Source organism: Ictalurus punctatus, unplaced genomic scaffold (genome assembly GCF_001660625.3).
Source record: "Ictalurus punctatus breed USDA103 unplaced genomic scaffold, Coco_2.0 Super-Scaffold_100056, whole genome shotgun sequence".
In the NCBI taxonomy this organism is placed as follows: Eukaryota; Metazoa; Chordata; class Actinopteri; order Siluriformes; family Ictaluridae; genus Ictalurus; species Ictalurus punctatus.
Window position 1 is genome coordinate 3523925 of NW_026521088.1, and position 20968 is coordinate 3544892.

At 41.4% G+C, this 20968-nt stretch overlaps 1 long non-coding RNA gene and 6 other non-coding genes across 8 annotated transcripts; 1 reads left to right on the plus strand and 6 right to left on the minus strand.

Annotated features, from left to right (window-relative positions):
• Positions 1 to 807: 807 nt before the first annotated feature.
• LOC128630474 (uncharacterized) lies at positions 808 to 5629 on the plus strand. 2 transcript variants are annotated; one of them, XR_008394859.1, is made up of 4 exons: positions 808 to 1824; positions 2137 to 2270; positions 3790 to 3915; positions 5366 to 5629. It is a non-coding gene; the product is annotated as an uncharacterized LOC128630474 (long non-coding RNA). The 2 variants fall into 2 exon arrangements; XR_008394858.1 differs by lacking the exon at positions 5366 to 5629 and having other exon boundaries at positions 3790 to 4424.
• Positions 5630 to 8814: 3185 nt separating this feature from the next.
• On the minus strand, positions 8815 to 8896 carry trnas-gcu (transfer RNA serine (anticodon GCU)). The gene has a single exon. It is a non-coding gene; the product is annotated as a tRNA-Ser (tRNA).
• Positions 8897 to 9402: 506 nt separating this feature from the next.
• trnal-uag (transfer RNA leucine (anticodon UAG)) lies at positions 9403 to 9484 on the minus strand. The gene has a single exon. It is a non-coding gene; the product is annotated as a tRNA-Leu (tRNA).
• Positions 9485 to 11659: 2175 nt separating this feature from the next.
• On the minus strand, positions 11660 to 11741 carry trnas-gcu (transfer RNA serine (anticodon GCU)). The gene has a single exon. It is a non-coding gene; the product is annotated as a tRNA-Ser (tRNA).
• Positions 11742 to 12247: 506 nt separating this feature from the next.
• trnal-uag (transfer RNA leucine (anticodon UAG)) lies at positions 12248 to 12329 on the minus strand. The gene has a single exon. It is a non-coding gene; the product is annotated as a tRNA-Leu (tRNA).
• A 2175-nt stretch (positions 12330 to 14504) lies between these two features.
• Positions 14505 to 14586, minus strand: trnas-gcu (transfer RNA serine (anticodon GCU)). The gene has a single exon. It is a non-coding gene; the product is annotated as a tRNA-Ser (tRNA).
• Positions 14587 to 15092: 506 nt separating this feature from the next.
• On the minus strand, positions 15093 to 15174 carry trnal-uag (transfer RNA leucine (anticodon UAG)). Its single transcript has one exon. It is a non-coding gene; the product is annotated as a tRNA-Leu (tRNA).
• Positions 15175 to 20968: the final 5794 nt, after the last annotated feature.

A 20968-nucleotide genomic window follows, 5' to 3' on the forward strand; every position in this document is an offset into this window, starting at 1 on the left:
GAGCAGCAAGTAGTTACACAGACTCCTGAATGTTCTCAATAACCATACATTTCATGTAAACATCGACCAGAAAAACTGAAAATATATGTACACACTGTATTTCACAATAATTAACAATGGTCAAGTCCATCAATAACGCAAATGTCCAAGTCTGTTAAGTTCAGTACATCAACTAAACTTTCTAAATCTTATGGTTCGGTCCCCATTTGGGCGCCACTCTGTAGCGTGGTACCTTATGGGGTTTGGACGCCAGACAGTTCAAATTAACAGTCATTTATAACTTATAATTTGGACATCACTCAGAATAAGGCTACTCAATTCTTACAAAATAAGTTTATTATTATTTATGCAATAAACATAAGAAAATACAGATCGTTTCAGTCATAGAAACCGAAATAATGAAAACCAAAAAGTTCCCCTACGTGGGATTAATAAACGCACCCATAAGGAAACAAGGCTCTATTCATAAAAGAAAACTTTCACACACAAAAGGCAGAAAATAAAACATTTAACCCCAAAATAATTCTTAACCAAAACAAAAAAGTTGTTCACTTTAAAAGTTGCACTTCAATGGCGGTGATTTAGGCATACGGGAGTTTGTGAACCCGAAAGCATGGGAAAGAGCAGTCAGATTCCGCTTAACACTCGGAGTTCTTTACAGACAGTAACATCCAACGATTTAAACATACTGGTTCTCCACAAAAGTATTAAAGAAAGGATCTCAAACCCGTGATGTGCCTCCGAACCCTCAAAACTCCGCTCGCTCGTTTATTCACCTTGGCAGAATATACCCGAAGTGTTCGCCAGCCTCCTGAATCAATATCCACAAGGTTATAATCCACAGTAAGAGCATTAGCATGGTCCTTGGCAAACACACACCATCAGTTCCGCCATTCTCACCTGGCTTTCATTTCCACGTCCCGCTTTCTCTCACCTAGTCACCTGTTCTTTTTATTGCTTCCTAAGACCACACCCTTCTCTTCATCTCTTTTTTTACTTCCGTTAATTAAAACACCACGGAATGGAACGGACTCCGCTTCTGTGTCAATAAATGGTAAAATGGTAAATGGCGCACTTATATAGCACTTTACAGTGTGTCTCATTCACCCATTCACACACCAATGGTAGCAGAGCTGCCATGCAAGGCGCTAACTTGCCATCGGGAGCAACTTGGGGTTCAGTGTCTTGCCCAAGGACACTTCAGCATGTGGAGTCCTGCTGGCCGGGAATCAAACAGCCAACCCTACGATTAGTGGACAACCCGCTCTACCACCTGATCCACAGCCGCCCCTGTCACTGTGCAGCTATCTGTTACAAATGAATGGGAAAATATCCTTGGCATCCATGCAATTCAAGGATGTTGTAATTGGTAAGTTGTGATGTCAAAAGTATCTGTACCAAGTTGATACTAAAATTTTAAAAAGAATGATACGATAAGTTTTTTTTTCAGTATCGGCTGTACCAAGTATTCTTCTGCTTTCTGATTGACTTTCTTTTGTAAGTATTAATTAACCGTGATTTCCACTCAGCCATCTTACTGGAATTTGTGTAGGTTAGGAATAAGACTGAGGATGGAGTTGTACAGTTTTGTAGTGTGTATCGTTTGTAAATATTGTTAACTTCTTTACCATAGCCATGCTGAGGGAGGCGTTGACTAAATTAGAGATGGTGCTGGACCAACAAACCACTGAGATTGCTTCAACTACAGGTGTTCCAAGTGCAGTCTTTGGATATTTATGAAGATTTACTGCCCTGCAAGATCTTCCTCAACTGCGTAGTCTGGAGCGAAGGATGCAACAGAGCCCAGATTACAAGCAAAAACTGGTGAGAATTTTTTTACTTTTTTTGTTAACAATTGCTTGCACAATTACACAGCTACTGAGAGTGTTTGTTTTCTCAAGGTGACACACTCGTACTCATTCAACACCACTTTGATATGAGGGAACAGTTATGACCTAATCTTTGGTAGAGGAGCAAAACATGGAAAGCACACAGGGCAGGGTAACTGCAGGAGTAGTGAGAAGCACTGACACAGTTGACAAGGCAATACATGCTTATTAATTATTTATATTTTATATTATATTATTGTTTTAAAAATCATCCGTTTTGGGTAAACTGGTTGGCGCTTATTGACAGGGCGGATGTGCTCGACTGCACCTGGCGCATACTGAAGAGGGTGATTGCTAACTCCCTGGCAAAGAACCTCAGTTGGAGGGGAGTCGATGGAAAGACTTCACTGGCCACTCTCAAACTTGGAGAGGTCATGATTGGTAAGTATATCTGTTTACATACAGAATTAGCTGTCTCTCTCAGATGATATGTAAGGGGTAATCCACAGCTAAATGTGCATTAAACGATTTTAGTGCATGATGTGGAGGAGAAGAACCACTCGTTCAAATCGTCACCTAGCCATGGATTACCCCGCTTATACCATGGTCTTTCCACAATTAATAAAGTTAAAGCTGTCATTGATTTTAGAAGCACAAACTTTGATTAGAAGTTTAAAATGACAGTTAATTTCTATTAGTTAGGTCGTTAGATCTGGAATTTTGCCCGATATAAATCAGACACAGAGATAAAGTAGTGTGATGAGATTACATTTATTTGAATGAATTGACAGATATCCATTAGAGACAGAGAGATTAATCATGTATGAATTTCCTGCATCATGTGCCTCTCAGCAGTCAGTCAGTGAGTTTACATGGACCACAATAATCCACTGTTAACCCGATTAAGACGATACTTTGATTAAGAAACTACCATGTAAACAGCAATTTTTAATTACCTTAATATGATTAAAGTCATTACTGGAAGTAAGCACTAATCGAATTAAGACATGTAGTACTCCTGTTTTAGTCGCATTATCAACGTGTATTACAGACATGTAAACACCTGAATCACATTATTAACGTCGTGTGAGTTTTCACCACATTTTGCGACAGGGCACGTACACACATGGCAGTGCTCAACATTTTACGGCGAACAAGAGAGCACAGCTGCGTCCCAATCCGCATACTTGCCTACTATAGGCCTGTAGTGGGGAAAATACATCTATCTCGGCTACTATATAGACGCTAAGTGCACGGTTTGGGATGCAGTTCACGGCTTCAAGCAGTTGTCTATTTGCACGTACAGCATGACAAAAAAATAACTGCGCTTAAAGCGTTCATAAAAAAATTAAATAAAAACACCCAAAACTGTATACTATACCATAACAAAGACGAACTGTATGTTGATATGTGAAATTCTGGAGGGACGTCGGACGGCGTGGCGCTACGCAGGTAAACACCTTATTCACGTTATTATCTTACTCAGAGTAAGGTCAATAATTAGATTACTGCTGTCCATGTAAACATAGTCAGTGTTGCGCAGCAGTAGTGTAGTAAAACTGAGAGTTGAATTACTTCACAAACAGTGATGGTAACACCTCATTGCTGAGAAATATAATGTAACTTTTTACCAGCAAAGTTATTTTTTTTGTTGCAGACAAAGTTGCAGACAGGGCCGGCAAGAAGTGTCTGTGTGTACGAATGTGTGTTCACGATGTCTCTGTATGCTCAAGTGTCTGTGCGTGTGTGTGTGTTTGTGTGTGCATGTAGGCTGCGCATTGATTTAGAAATGCTCACAGTGATCAAACTGACTGGAACTACCTGTGCAATAAACGGTTATAATGCACACCTTCCAGCCATTCAGAATCCAATATTCACACTGACCATGGTATAAACGTAATTAATGCTTAGGATTCATAATAAGCTTACGATATGCATTGCTTTCTTCCAATGTTCATAGAAACCTCTTCACGGCTAAAGCTGCAGAGATGGAGGTTGAGGGGACCATGAAGAGGTGGCTCCAGCTGGCATCAGATCGAGAGTGCGGGCGCAAGAGAAGACTTTTGAAAACTTTTGCAAAAAGAAGGTATTTAGAGTGTTTTAACTGTGGACTCTTTGTTAATTTGTTAAAATGTACATATTGTAGTCTATTTTTGATTGTTTATAAAAGTCCTTGCTGTTTTTAAATGGTTGAATTTGTGTGTGTGTGTGTGTGTGTGTGTGTGTGTGTGTGTGTGTGTGTTGGTAGCTGGGTGGGTATACAGTTGCGGTCGGAAGTTTACATACCACTTGCAGTATCTACAAAATCTTAATACTCTTTACAAAATAAGATTGATCATAAAAATCCTAAGTTTCTAATTTAGTACCGCCATGAATAAGCTATTTCACATAATTCAATTCAATTCAATTTTATTTGTATAGCGCTTTTTACAATAGACATTGTCTCAAAGCAGCTTTACAGAAATATCAACATGGTATACAGATATTAAAGGTGCGAATTTATCCCAACTGAGCAAGCCACTGAGTGGCGACGGTGGCAAGGAAAAACTCCCTAAGATGTTTTAAGAGGAAGAAACCTTGAGAGGAACCCGACTCAGAAAGGAACCCATCCTCATCTGGGTAACAACAGATATTGTGAAAGAGTTCATTATGGATTTATATGAAGTCTGTATGGCGTTAAGAGCAGCCGTAGTCCCAGCAGTCTGGAATTAAAGAAGATTTGAGCTCCATCCAGAGGCAGAAAGGATCTGGATCTCTAGTATCTCCATAAATTCGTGTGGGGCTCGGCGAAAGGAGAGAGGGAGAAAAAATATAATTATGACTGCGAAGTAGTAGAACAGAATCTAGTCAGGGTAGGCTTGAGTAAACAAATACGTTTTAAGCTTAGACTTAAACGCTGAGACTGTGTCTGAGTCCCGAACACTAATAGGAAGACTGTTCCATAACTGTGGGGCTCTATAAGAGAAAGCTCTTCCCCCTGCTGTAGCCTTCACTATTCAAGGTACCGGTCAGATAGCCTGCATCTTTTGATCTAAGTAGGCGTGGCGGATCATATAAAACCAAAAGGTCGCTTAGATATTGTGGCGCGAGACCATTTAGTGCTTTATAGGTTAATAAAAGTATTTTATAATTAATGCGAGATTTTACTGGGAGCCAATGCAGTATTGATAATATCGGGGTGATATGGTCATATCTTCTAGTTCTAGTTAGGACTCTAGCAGCTGCATTCTGGACTAATTGGAGCTTATTTATATTCCTACTGGAACATCCAGACAGTATGGCAGTATGGCATAACAGATGTTTACATATAGTCCACAAGATAATAGCTGAATTAATCAAAATTACCCCATTCAAAAGTTTACACACGTTTGATTCTTAATATTGTGTGTCGTTACCTGAATGATCCAGGACTCTTTTTATGTGTTATGATAGTTGTTCATGAGTCCCTTGTTTGTCCTGAGCAGTTAAACTGCCCACTGTTCTTCAGAAAAATCCTCCAGGTCCTTCACATACTTTGCTTTTCCTGCATATTTTAGCCCTTTCCAGTAGAGGTTATATGATGTTCCGATCCATCTTTTCACACTGAGGACAACCGAGGGACTCGTACACGACTATTCCAAAAGGTGCAAACATTCACTGATGCTCAAGAAGGTAACAGCATGCATTAAGAGCCTGGCTGTAAACGTTGTAAACAGAATGATCATGTAAATTTTTTTGTCTTCTGGGATACTTCTTCTATGCTGTATTAACCATCTTTCTGTAATAAACCTTTTTCACCTCAGAGGACAAGTCTGCAAGTGTTGTCTAATTTCACAACTAATCACAACTCAGTTTTTACATTTTTTTATTTTATTTTTAAGAAAATAATTAAAATTCAATAACCTTTTGACTGTATGAGGTACCCGTAAATGAGAAAAAACATAGTACTACTTTCATAAAATGTCATGTGCAGCTTGATGGTAATTATAGTAATGTATAGTAATTCTGAGTCTTGAACAGTAAACTCTCAAGTGTCATTGTCATGTCACAGCAAACCAGCGAGTCCGTTTCCCAGAATGCACCTCAGACTACAAACATGGCAAACACAAACTACAACGCCAAACCAACACACCGACATTGTTAACAGAATACTAATCAGACAAACCTGTTACCAATGAACCTACTACATTAGAGAAGGAAATACTGGATGTGAAGTGCAGTAGTGCTAGTGTGTGTGAATAGACTGTCAGTTTAGATACTGACCCAGAACACTATTAACATGCAGTGCTTTCTTGGGGTGGTGATGAAGTTGGAGTTGAACCGGTAAGAAAGATATTAGAGAGAGGCTTCTTTACACTCCCGAGGATGTTCAATTAGAACCTGCACCAAACTCACCTGATTCAAATCATCAGCTAATTAAGCGGCCTGCACGAGCTGAGGTGGGTGCTTTAAAGCAGATAAAACACTAAATGTGTTAGATAAGAGTTCAGAGCCTGTGTTCTAGACACATGATTTAGAGTGGAGACTTAGGCTTAGACCTTAGGCTTTGGAGTTATTCTGATTATAGGTTTCAGTGAGGAAGTGACTGAAGTTAAGGAGAGGAACTGTAAATAAAGTTATAGTCTTTCTGAGTAAACAGAATAAGGCTATATTATTGTTACCGGGGGAAAAAAAAGAAACTCAGTTGCTTTTGCAATAAAAAGACTTAAAGTCGAGGGTCCCTGTAAGTATCTACGGAGAGAGAGAGGAGTAGTGAACCATTGACATCATGTACAGCGTTAGCATGAAGGTGTGATTGACAGTTTTTAGAAATCACTTCCTAATCCTATGCTAAGATGAATACTACTAGGCTACTACTCTAGTAATAATAATAACAATAAGGAGAAGAAGAAGAAAGATAGATTAAAGGGTGAGGAGTAAAATCAGTATAAAGTGGGGCTGTTTTGTCTTCAGCAATAATATCTAGTGCTAATAAGTAATTTGTCAACAACATTGTATATATCTAGTGCCTGGTAATCAACCTCCTCACCTGGTGAGAGGACAGTCCACTCATCCTGACATTTCACACAGTATGAATAATAATGATAATAAAAGGAAGTAAAGCTAAATGAATGTTTTAACTGAGAGTAATACTTTGTACCCATATTTCCAATTGTATAGTAGATTGCACACAGTTTTTGCTTGTTACGTTTAGACCCGAGGGGATTGCAAACTTCAAAATCACCATCGTCATTGCACCATCGCAAATGCTGAGGATCATCAGCCATAGTCCGTTGTAATACAGTGTCTTTATGCTTTTGGTAAATATGACATCTAAAGGACTCATACTTTGAAAAGGTCCTCTGACAGTCATTAAGACCACAAGTTATTGAAAAATTTGCCTCGTGCATGAATGAGACCAATGTGCTGGATTAATTTGACAATCGTTCTCCGAGAGCATTTAGGACAACAGAATAGACAAGGCATTTTTGGCAGATATTACTGTAAGAGGTTGATTACTCTGGTAACTGGAGTAGGTAGAGGCTTGTCACCATCCACAGTAAGTTTCAAAACATATTGCTGAAGAAAAATCAGAGTGTTCTTCAAATGAGATGGATATGTTGAATTGAAGACAAAATAAGCACAAAATGAAGCAAGAGCCCTTTCATCCACACCGCTAGCCCAGCAGATCTCTATACCATCGACTTTGATGACTGTAGTGACTCTTCTTGTAAACACAGTTTTGCAGTCAGTGACTTCTGGTACTTGCAGGTGGTAACAGCAGACTTTCTATGCCAGCGACCCGCCTTTGAGCCTCAGCTTCATTAACTGTTTTTTAAAGGATTGGGTTTTTTTCACTGTAGAAGTTCACTACAACTGTAGAAGTTGTAGAATAAATTCCCCATGAACAACACTGACTGGAGCACATGCCAATTAAGTTGATGGACTATTAGCAAGTTATTGTCATCCATTCATATAAATCCAACAATTATGTTTTTCACTATTTAGCTGTCTTTTTACTTTAAGGATCTAATAAACTGCATATATGAAATGATTCTATTTACAAGTATCATGTTTGTGATTTTAGGTTATTCGTCAAATAGTACAGCTTCTGACCATTAAATCAAAACAGACTTGTGATTTTATGACATAATGCTTATTTATTTAGAAACAGAAGTACCTAAATACAAACATGCTAAATACTTTATATTTTTATATATAAATAACCAGGTGAAAAAGAAGACAACCTTCCAATTGTGAAACTGGTTATTAAAGCCCTTAATTAAGTGTATTGTCCATGCAGTGTGCACAGATGTCCTTCTCATATAGGGATAAAATGTTCCGCTGGTCCTTTAAAAAGCAGGAATGTGAGTTCCCTTTCTGCCCAGGAGTATCGCGAGAGTTCACCTGCGAGCAGCGCGAGTTACAACGCGATGCAGGTGCTTCTTATGAAGTGTGAGAACCGGGAAGTTCTTGTGCATGAAGCAAGACTTTAAGTTTAAAATCACAATGGAGCCACTGAGCAGTGAGACTAAGCGTACTCGTCAGGCTTACAGCTGAAGACCACACATCTGTGGTGAAGTTCATCGCGGAGTGGTTATGAAGAAGCTCGTGAATATGATCTGTCATACGGTTGTATAACTCCGGTAAGCAGACGAATGTGAAATAACGCCGACTCGGTAAAGTGTCGCGAGGCTCAAGGTGTTTTTCCAGTCGCTGAAATCCCATGTCCTTCACTGCAGAGCATGGTTGATCATCAAGCGCCATAAACTCCAATACTTTCTGAGTAATTTCTAGAGTTTTTGTGCTGTCGGATTATCAGATATTTTTAAATTATGGATAGATGAAAAATAGCATTTCGGTATCGGCTGATACATCGGTGCATCTCTAGTTAAAACCAAGAATATAATGGGTAATTGCATATTTCATTTTAATTGGCCCCCCCTTTTTTACTGAAGCAGCCTTATATGGTCTTGCATGTGTACAAATATTAGGAGGAGGAGGAAAGAGGAGAGTGAGAAGTTTGCGACGAGGATGGGATTCGAACCCACGCGTGCAGAGCACAACGGATTAGCAGTCCATCGCCTTAACCTCTCGGCCACCTCGTCCGAGGCCCGCCCCCCCTTTAACGAAAACTATGCAAATGAGGGTTTCATGTTCGCCGACTAGATGACTGCTTCTCAAATAGATTTGATTCAAGTCTTGAGGTATGAGCTGTGCCGTCATATAAACTGAAGGGTGACGATGCGGCGAGACGGCCCAAAGGTCTCACAGAACGGGACAATTCCATAGTCGAGCCGTCGCAATGCAATCCGATCCTTGGGCGGCTAGGTACCGACTACCTATGGACTGCCCGTCTCAGCGAGTTAAATTTCTTTGGAAAATGTCACTTTTACCCGTGACCCTGAGTAGGATTACGCGGTATAGAAGATGGATGGATGGAAATGTAACTTTCATCCCTACCTGGATATACACAACGACCGTGGAAAAGGGGGGCATGAATTGCGACGTACGTGAGGCAGCATGCTACGTGGTGTATAGCATGGAAGCGTGGGAGAAAAACCTGCGTAAAGCCTTTGGAGACGAGACATCACCCACCATAAGCTAGCTACCCTGGCAGCGGTGGGACTTGAACCCACGCCCCCGAAGAGACTGGAGCCTAAATCCAGCGCCTTGGACCACTCGGCCACGCTACCCCCAGGCCGGCGTGGTGGTAAACCCGTTCGTGGTAAGAAGGTGACCGGGTCATTCCGCCGGACAACAAGAAATCTGGCATGGGCGCGACAAATGGGCTGTTGTGAGACTCAAGTGCCTTACGCTTAACCGGCTCTGGCGGAGACATCTAACCATTTCCAGCTGAAGACAGAGCTAAGGCGTGGTCTTTTGGACGCGATTCGTCTAGGCTTAAGACCCCATGGTCCACGGTCACATCGGTAGTGTTTGCGGAAGAGCTCTCCTGCCATGACCTTACATCCCACTTACGGTGGTGCTTGAAAGTTTGTGAACCCTTTAGAGCTTTCTGTACATCTTCATTACCGGGACCTAAAGCATCGTAAGATTTTCACACAAGTATCAAAAGTAGATAAAGAGAACCTAATTAAAGAAACCAGACAAAAATATTACACCTTGGTCAGTTATTTATTGATGAAAATGATCCAATATTGCATACCTGTGAGTGGCAAAAGTATGTGAACCTTTGCTTTCAGTATCTGGTGTGACCTCGGTGTGCAGCAGCAACTGCAAAACAAACGTTTCCGGTAACTGTTGATCAGTCCTGCACGTCAGCTTGGAGGAATTTTAGCCCATCCCTCATTACAGTACAGTTTCATCTCTAGGATGTATGTGGGTGGGTGGGTGGGTTTCCTCACATGAGCTGCTTGCTTCAGGTCCTTCCGCAGCATTTCTATTGGATCAAGGTCAGGACCTTGACTTGGCCATTCCAAAACATTGACTTTATTCTTCTTTAACCATCCTTTGGTAGAACGACTTGTGTGCTTAGGGTTGTTGTCTTGCTGCGCGGCCCACTTTCCTCTTGAGATCCAGTTTACGGACAGATGTCCTGACATTTTCTTTTAGAGTTTGCTGGTATTATTCAGAATGCATTGTTCCATCAATGATGGCAAGCCGTCCTGGCCCAGATGCAGCGAAACAGGCCCAAACTGCAACGCTACCACCACCATTTTTCAGAAATGGGATACGGGTCTTATGCTGGAATGCGGTGTTTTCCTTCCCCCAAACATAACCCTTCTCATTTAAAGCAAAAAGTTCTAGTTTGGTCTCACCTGTCCACAAAACGTCTTTTCGAGTAGCCTTGTGTCTTGTCCATGTGATCTTTAGCAAACTGCGTGCAGGAAGCAATGTTCTTTATGGAAAGCAGTGGCTTTCTCCTTGCCATCCTGCCATGCACACCACTGTTGTTCAGTGTACTCATTATGGTGGACTCAGGAACATTAACATTTGCCTATGCGAGAGAGGCCTTTAGTGGCTTAGAAGTTACCCTGGGATCCGTTGTGACCTCGTGGACAGTTAAATGTCTTGCTCTTGGAGTGATCTTTGTTGGCTGGCCACGCCTGGGGAGGGTAACCATGCTCGTGAATTTCCTTCATTTGTACACAATCTGTCTGACTGTGGATTGGTGGAGTCCAGGCACTTTAGAGATTTTTTTTTTTTTTTGAACTTTTCCAGCCTGATGAGCATCAACAACTCTTTGTGTGAGATCCTCACAAACTTCCTTTTTTCATACCATGATACACTTCCACAAACATGTGTTGTGAAGACCAGACTTTGATAGATCCCCGTTCTTCAAATAAGACAGGGTGCTCACTCACACCTGATGGTCATCCCGTTGATTGAAAACACCTGACCCCAATTTCCCCTTCAGGCTAACTGCTCATGCAGACGCCAACAGTGTCTGCACCATGCACGCTTCCTTTACAGAATGCGCTTAAGCAAGGTCTTTACAAGAAAAATGGGGTCCAAACCCACATGGGCTGTGCACAGCGGATTGGCAGTTCATCACCTTAACCTCTTGCTGACATAGCTCACGCGTATGAAATTACATCCCGGTGTGTGGAGCAAAAGAGAGGTTTCGGTGCAGGTTCTTTGCCCCTGTCGTCTGGACTGCGGAATGCGTTCTGCGTTGACGGACCTCCAGAGACGCAAGAGCCTTACAGCAGCTGTGGCCAAAAAGCGTTGAAGTACAGCTCACGGTCGCGAAACACGTAGCCACAGTGCTAGCTTTTCACATTTCTCCACCCTCTCCAGTGCTAGCTCAGGGACGTGTACAAAGCTTCCCGTTTGTAGGCCTCGTAGGTGTGAGACAGACTGCAACAAAGCCAGACATTGCTGGAAAGAGGAAAGTGAGAAGTTTGCGACGAGGATGGGATTCGAACCCACGCGTGCAGAGCACAACGGATTAGCAGTCCATCGCCTTAACCTCTCGGCCACCTCGTCCGAGGCCCGCCCCCCCTTTAACGAAAACTATGCAAATGAGGGTTTCATGTTCGCCGACTAGATGACTGCTTCTCAAATAGATTTGATTCAAGTCTTGAGGTATGAGCTGTGCCGTCATATAAACTGAAGGGTGACGATGCGGCGAGACGGCCCAAAGGTCTCACAGAACGGGACAATTCCATAGTCGAGCCGTCGCAATGCAATCCGATCCTTGGGCGGCTAGGTACCGACTACCTATGGACTGCCCGTCTCAGCGAGTTAAATTTCTTTGGAAAATGTCACTTTTACCCGTGACCCTGAGTAGGATTACGCGGTATAGAAGATGGATGGATGGAAATGTAACTTTCATCCCTACCTGGATATACACAACGACCGTGGAAAAGGGGGGCATGAATTGCGACGTACGTGAGGCAGCATGCTACGTGGTGTATAGCATGGAAGCGTGGGAGAAAAACCTGCGTAAAGCCTTTGGAGACGAGACATCACCCACCATAAGCTAGCTACCCTGGCAGCGGTGGGACTTGAACCCACGCCCCCGAAGAGACTGGAGCCTAAATCCAGCGCCTTGGACCACTCGGCCACGCTACCCCCAGGCCGGCGTGGTGGTAAACCCGTTCGTGGTAAGAAGGTGACCGGGTCATTCCGCCGGACAACAAGAAATCTGGCATGGGCGCGACAAATGGGCTGTTGTGAGACTCAAGTGCCTTACGCTTAACCGGCTCTGGCGGAGACATCTAACCATTTCCAGCTGAAGACAGAGCTAAGGCGTGGTCTTTTGGACGCGATTCGTCTAGGCTTAAGACCCCATGGTCCACGGTCACATCGGTAGTGTTTGCGGAAGAGCTCTCCTGCCATGACCTTACATCCCACTTACGGTGGTGCTTGAAAGTTTGTGAACCCTTTAGAGCTTTCTGTACATCTTCATTACCGGGACCTAAAGCATCGTAAGATTTTCACACAAGTATCAAAAGTAGATAAAGAGAACCTAATTAAAGAAACCAGACAAAAATATTACACCTTGGTCAGTTATTTATTGATGAAAATGATCCAATATTGCATACCTGTGAGTGGCAAAAGTATGTGAACCTTTGCTTTCAGTATCTGGTGTGACCTCGGTGTGCAGCAGCAACTGCAAAACAAACGTTTCCGGTAACTGTTGATCAGTCCTGCACGTCAGCTTGGAGGAATTTTAGCCCATCCCTCATTACAGTACAGTTTCATCTCTAGGATGTATGTGGGTGGGTGGGTGGGTTTCCTCACATGAGCTGCTTGCTTCAGGTCCTTCCGCAGCATTTCTATTGGATCAAGGTCAGGACCTTGACTTGGCCATTCCAAAACATTGACTTTATTCTTCTTTAACCATCCTTTGGTAGAACGACTTGTGTGCTTAGGGTTGTTGTCTTGCTGCGCGGCCCACTTTCCTCTTGAGATCCAGTTTACGGACAGATGTCCTGACATTTTCTTTTAGAGTTTGCTGGTATTATTCAGAATGCATTGTTCCATCAATGATGGCAAGCCGTCCTGGCCCAGATGCAGCGAAACAGGCCCAAACTGCAACGCTACCACCACCATTTTTCAGAAATGGGATACGGGTCTTATGCTGGAATGCGGTGTTTTCCTTCCCCCAAACATAACCCTTCTCATTTAAAGCAAAAAGTTCTAGTTTGGTCTCACCTGTCCACAAAACGTCTTTTCGAGTAGCCTTGTGTCTTGTCCATGTGATCTTTAGCAAACTGCGTGCAGGAAGCAATGTTCTTTATGGAAAGCAGTGGCTTTCTCCTTGCCATCCTGCCATGCACACCACTGTTGTTCAGTGTACTCATTATGGTGGACTCAGGAACATTAACATTTGCCTATGCGAGAGAGGCCTTTAGTGGCTTAGAAGTTACCCTGGGATCCGTTGTGACCTCGTGGACAGTTAAATGTCTTGCTCTTGGAGTGATCTTTGTTGGCTGGCCACGCCTGGGGAGGGTAACCATGCTCGTGAATTTCCTTCATTTGTACACAATCTGTCTGACTGTGGATTGGTGGAGTCCAGGCACTTTAGAGATTTTTTTTTTTTTTTGAACTTTTCCAGCCTGATGAGCATCAACAACTCTTTGTGTGAGATCCTCACAAACTTCCTTTTTTCATACCATGATACACTTCCACAAACATGTGTTGTGAAGACCAGACTTTGATAGATCCCCGTTCTTCAAATAAGACAGGGTGCTCACTCACACCTGATGGTCATCCCGTTGATTGAAAACACCTGACCCCAATTTCCCCTTCAGGCTAACTGCTCATGCAGACGCCAACAGTGTCTGCACCATGCACGCTTCCTTTACAGAATGCGCTTAAGCAAGGTCTTTACAAGAAAAATGGGGTCCAAACCCACATGGGCTGTGCACAGCGGATTGGCAGTTCATCACCTTAACCTCTTGCTGACATAGCTCACGCGTATGAAATTACATCCCGGTGTGTGGAGCAAAAGAGAGGTTTCGGTGCAGGTTCTTTGCCCCTGTCGTCTGGACTGCGGAATGCGTTCTGCGTTGACGGACCTCCAGAGACGCAAGAGCCTTACAGCAGCTGTGGCCAAAAAGCGTTGAAGTACAGCTCACGGTCGCGAAACACGTAGCCACAGTGCTAGCTTTTCACATTTCTCCACCCTCTCCAGTGCTAGCTCAGGGACGTGTACAAAGCTTCCCGTTTGTAGGCCTCGTAGGTGTGAGACAGACTGCAACAAAGCCAGACATTGCTGGAAAGAGGAAAGTGAGAAGTTTGCGATGAGGATGGGATTCGAACCCACGCGTGCAGAGCACAACGGATTAGCAGTCCATCGCCTTAACCTCTCGGCCACCTCGTCCGAGGCCCGCCCCCCCTTTAACGAAAACTATGCAAATGAGGGTTTCATGTTCGCCGACTAGATGACTGCTTCTCAAATAGATTTGATTCAAGTCTTGAGGTATGAGCTGTGCCGTCATATAAACTGAAGGGTGACGATGCGGCGAGACGGCCCAAAGGTCTCACAGAACGGGACAATTCCATAGTCGAGCCGTCGCAATGCAATCCGATCCTTGGGCGGCTAGGTACCGACTACCTATGGACTGCCCGTCTCAGCGAGTTAAATTTCTTTGGAAAATGTCACTTTTACCCGTGACCCTGAGTAGGATTACGCGGTATAGAAGATGGATGGATGGAAATGTAACTTTCATCCCTACCTGGATATACACAACGACCGTGGAAAAGGGGGGCATGAATTGCGACGTACGTGAGGCAGCATGCTACGTGGTGTATAGCATGGAAGCGTGGGAGAAAAACCTGCGTAAAGCCTTTGGAGACGAGACATCACCCACCATAAGCTAGCTACCCTGGCAGCGGTGGGACTTGAACCCACGCCCCCGAAGAGACTGGAGCCTAAATCCAGCGCCTTGGACCACTCGGCCACGCTACCCCCAGGCCGGCGTGGTGGTAAACCCGTTCGTGGTAAGAAGGTGACCGGGTCATTCCGCCGGACAACAAGAAATCTGGCATGGGCGCGACAAATGGGCTGTTGTGAGACTCAAGTGCCTTACGCTTAACCGGCTCTGGCGGAGACATCTAACCATTTCCAGCTGAAGACAGAGCTAAGGCGTGGTCTTTTGGACGCGATTCGTCTAGGCTTAAGACCCCATGGTCCACGGTCACATCGGTAGTGTTTGCGGAAGAGCTCTCCTGCCATGACCTTACATCCCACTTACGGTGGTGCTTGAAAGTTTGTGAACCCTTTAGAGCTTTCTGTACATCTTCATTACCGGGACCTAAAGCATCGTAAGATTTTCACACAAGTATCAAAAGTAGATAAAGAGAACCTAATTAAAGAAACCAGACAAAAATATTACACCTTGGTCAGTTATTTATTGATGAAAATGATCCAATATGGCATACCTGTGAGTGGCAAAAGTATGTGAACCTTTGCTTTCAGTATCTGGTGTGACCTCGGTGTGCAGCAGCAACTGCAAAACAAACGTTTCCGGTAACTGTTGATCAGTCCTGCACGTCAGCTTGGAGGAATTTTAGCCCATCCCTCATTACAGTACAGTTTCATCTCTAGGATGTATGTGGGTGGGTGGGTGGGTTTCCTCACATGAGCTGCTTGCTTCAGGTCCTTCCGCAGCATTTCTATTGGATCAAGGTCAGGACCTTGACTTGGCCATTCCAAAACATTGACTTTATTCTTCTTTAACCATCCTTTGGTAGAACGACTTGTGTGCTTAGGGTTGTTGTCTCGCTGCGCGGCCCACTTTCCTCTTGAGATCCAGTTTACGGACAGATGTCCTGACATTTTCTTTTAGAGTTTGCTGGTATTATTCAGAATGCATTGTTCCATCAATGATGGCAAGCCGTCCTGGCCCAGATGCAGCGAAACAGGCCCAAACTGCAACGCTACCACCACCATTTTTTTTTTTTTTTGAACTTTTCCAGCCTGATGAGCATCAACAACTCTTTGTGTGAGATCCTCACAAACTTCCTTTTTTCATACCATGATACACTTCCACAAACATGTGTTGTGAAGACCAGACTTGGATAGATCCCCGTTCTTCAAATAAGACAGGGTGCTCACTCACACCTGATGGTCATCCCGTTGATTGAAAACACCTGACCCCAATTTCCCCTTCAGGCTAACTGCTCATGCAGACGCCAACAGTGTCTGCACCATGCACGCTTCCTTTACAGAATGCCTTCTCGTTCGCTGTATAGCGTTTTGAGTGGATAAAGAGCACAAGTGTGTAAGGGGACACAGGATGAATGTGAACTAGATTTGTTATTGTACTTTTGATGAAAAGTGACTTTCTAGACATAAAATGTCACTTTTTTCACCTTATCATACGTTTTCATCAACTTTTGCATTTTAATGTAAACAATCATATTTCGTAATATTTTGGGTCAGAAACAGTACATAGTACTATATTATGTGTAAATATGTGAAAAGAATCAAATTGGAGTAGGTCGGCCAACTGTTTATATGAGTTTGTTAGAAAAACCACTTTCCTTTGCTCCTAGCGCCTTCTCGTTCGCTGTATAGCGTTTTGAGCGGATAAAGAGCACAAGTGTGTAAGGGGACACAGGATGAACGTGAACTAGATTTGTTATTGTACTTTTGATGAAAAGTCACTTTCTAGACATAAAATGTCACTTTTTTCACCTTATCATACTTTTTCATCAACTTTTGCATTTTAATGTAAACAATCATATTTCATAATATTTTGGGTCAGAAACATTTCATAGTACTATATAATGTGTAAATATGCGACAAGAATCAAATTGGAGTAGGTCGGGCAACTGATTATATGAGTTTGTTAGAAAAACCACTTTCCTTTGCTCCTAGCGCCTTCTCGTTCGCTCTATAGCGTTTTGAGCGGATAAAGAGCACAAGTGTGTAAGGGGACACAGGATGAATGTGAACTAGATTTGTTATTGTACTTTTGATGAAAAGTGACTTTCTAGACATAAAATGTCACTTTTTTCACCTTATCATACTTTTTCATCAACTTTTGCATTTTAATGTAAACAATCACATTTCATAATATTTTGGGTCAGAAACATTTCATAGTACTATATTATGTCTAAATATGTGAAAAGAATCAAATTGGAGTAGGTCAGGCAACTGATTATATGAGTTTGTTAGAAAAACCACTTTCCTTTGCTCCTAGCGCCTTCTCGTTCGCTGTATAGCGTTTTGAGCGGATAAAGAGCACAAGTGTGTAAGGGGACACAGGATGAATGCGAACTAGATTTGTTATTGTACTTTTAATGAAAAGTGACTTTCTAGACATAAAATGTCACTTTTTTCACCTTATCGTACTTTTTCAACAACTTTTGCATTTTAATGTAAACAATCATATTTCGTAATATTTTGGGTCAGAAACATCTCTTAGTACTATATCATGTATAACTATGTGAAAAAAATCAAATTGGAGTAGGTCGGGCAACTGATTATATGAGTTTGTTAGAAAAACCACTTTCCTTTGCTCCTAGCGCCTTCTCGTTCGCTCTATAGCGTTTTGAGCGGATAAAGAGCACAAGTGTGTAAGGAGACACAGGATGAATGCGAACTACTTTTGTTATTGTACTTTTGATGAAAACTGACTTTCTAGACATAAAATGTCACTTTTTTCACCGTATCATACTTTTTCATCAACTTTTGCATTTTAATGTAAACAATCATATTTCGTAATATTTTGGGCCAGAAACATTTCATAGCACTATATTATGTCTAACTATGTGAAAAAAATCAAATTGGAGTAGGTCGGGCAACTGATTATATGAGTTTGTTAGAAAAACCACTTTCCTTTGCTCCTAGCGCCTTCTCGTTCGCTGTATAGCGTTTTGAGCGGATAAAGAGCACAAGTGTGTAAGGAGACACAGGATGAATGCGAACTACTTTTGTTATTGTACTTTTGATGAAAACTGACTTTCTAGACATAAAATGTCACTTTTTTGACCTTATCATACTTTTTCATCAACTTTTGCATTTTAATGTAAACAATCATATTTCATAATATTTTGGGTCAGAAACATTTCATAGTACTATATTATGTGTAAATATGTGAAAAGAATCAAATTGGAGTAGGTCGGGCAACTGATTATATGAGTTTGTTAGAAAAAAACACTTTCCTTTTCTCCTAGCGCCTTCTAGTTCGCTGTATAGCGTTTTGAGCGGATAAAGAGCACAAGTGTGTAAGGGGACACAGGATGAATGTGAACTAGATTTGTTATTGTACTTTTGATGAAAAGTGACTTTCTAGACATAAAATGTCACTTTTTTCACCTTATCATACTTTTTCATCAACTTTTGCATTTTAATGTAAACAATCATATTTCATAATATTTTGGGTCAGAAACATTTCATAGTACTATATAATGTGTAAATATGCGACAAGAATCAAATTGGAGTAGGTCGGGCAACTGATTATATGAGTTTGTTAGAAAAACCACTTTCCTTTGCTCCTAGCGCCTTCTCGTTCGCTGTATAGCGTTTTGAGCGGATAAAGAGCACAAGTGTGTAAGGAGACACAGGATGAATGCGAACTACTTTTGTTATTGTACTTTTGATGAAAACTGACTTTCTAGACATAAAATGTCACTTTTTTCACCGTATCATACTTTTTCATCAACTTTTGCATTTTAATGTAAACAATCATATTTCGTAATATTTTGGGCCAGAAACATTTCATAGCACTATATTATGTCTAACTATGTGAAAAAAATCAAATTGGAGTAGGTCGGGCAACTGATTATATGAGTTTGTTAGAAAAACCACTTTCCTTTGCTCCTAGCGCCTTCTCGTTCGCTCTATAGCGTTTTGAGCGGATAAAGAGCACAAGTGTGTAAGGAGACACATAATGAATGCGAACTACTTTTGTTATTGTACTTTTGATGAAAACTGACTTTCTAGACATAAAATGTCACTTTTTTGACCTTATCATACTTTTTCATCAACTTTTGCATTTTAATGTAAACAATCATATTTCGTAATATTTTGGGTCAGAAACATCTCTTAGTACTATATTATGTCTAATTATGTGAAAAAAATCAAATTGGAGTAGGTCGGGCAACTGATTATATGAGTTTGTTAGAAAAACCACTTTCCTTTGCTCCTAGCGCCTTCTCGTTCGCTCTACAGCGTTTTCAGCGGATAAAGAGCACAAGTGTGTAAGGAGACACAGGATGAATGCGAACTAGTTTTGTAATTGTATTTTTGATGAAAACTGACTTTCTAGACATAAAATGTCACTTTTTTCACCTTATCATACTTTTGCACTTTAATGTAAACAATCATATTTCGTAATATTTTGGGTCAGAAACATCTCTTAGTACTATATTATGTCTAACTATGTGAAAAAAATCAAATTGGAGTAGGTCGGGCAACTGATTATATGAGTTTGTTAGAAAAACCACTTTCCTTTGCTCCTAGCGCCTTCTCGTTCGCTCTATAGCGTTTTGAGCGGATAAAGAGCACAAGTGTGTAAGGAGACACAGGATGAATGCGAACTAGTTTTGTAATTGTATTTTTGATGAAAACTGACTTTCTAGACATAAAATGTCACTTTTTTGACCTTATCATACTTTTTCATCAACTTTTGCACTTTAATGTAAACAATCATATTTCGTAATATTTTGGGTCAGAAACATCTCTTAGTACTATATTATGTCTAACTATGTGAAAAAAATCAAATTGGAGTAGGTCGGGCAACTGATTATATGAGTTTGTTAGAAAAACCACTTTCCTTTGCTCCTAGCGCCTTCTCGTTCGCTCTATAGCGTTTTGAGCGGATAAAGAGCACAAGTGTGTAAGGAGACACAGGATGAATGCGAACTACTTTTGTAATTGTACTTTTGATGAAAACTGACTTTCTAGACATAAAATGTCACTTTTTTGACCGTATCGTACTTTTTCATCAACTTTTGCATTTTAATGTAAACAATCATATTTCGTAATATGTTGGGTCAGAAACATTTCATAGTACTATATTATGTCTAACTATGTGAAAAAAATCAAATTGGAGTAGGTCGGGCAACTGATTATATGAGTTTGTTAGAAAAACCACTTTCCTTTGCTCCTAGCGCCTTCTCGTTCGCTCTATAGCGTTTTGAGCGGATAAAGAGCACAAGTGTGTAAGGAGACACAGGATGAATGCGAACTACTTTAGTTATTGTACTTTTGATGAAAACTGACTTTCTAGACATAAAATGTCACTTTTTTCACCTTATCATACTTTTTCAACAACTTTTGCATTTTAATGTAATCATATTTCGTAATATTTTGGGTCAGAAACATCTCTTAGTACTATACTATGTCTAACTATGTGAAAAAAATCAAATTGGAGTGGGTCGGGCAACTGATTATATGAGTTTGTTAGAAAAACCACTTTCCTTTGCTCCTAGCGCCTTCTCGTTCGCTCTATAGCGTTTTGAGCGGATAAAGAGCACAAGTGTGTAAGGAGACACAGGATGAATGCGAACTACTTTTGTTATTGTACTTTTGATGAAAACTGACTTTCTAGACATAAAATGTCACTTTTTTCACCTTATCATACTTTTTCAACAACTTTTGCATTTTAATGTAAACAATCATATTTCGTAATATTTTGGGTCAGAAACATCTCTTAGTACTATACTATGTCTAACTATGTGAAAAAAATCAAATTGGAGTAGGTCGGGCAACTGATTATATGAGTTTGTTAGAAAAACCACTTTCCTTTGCT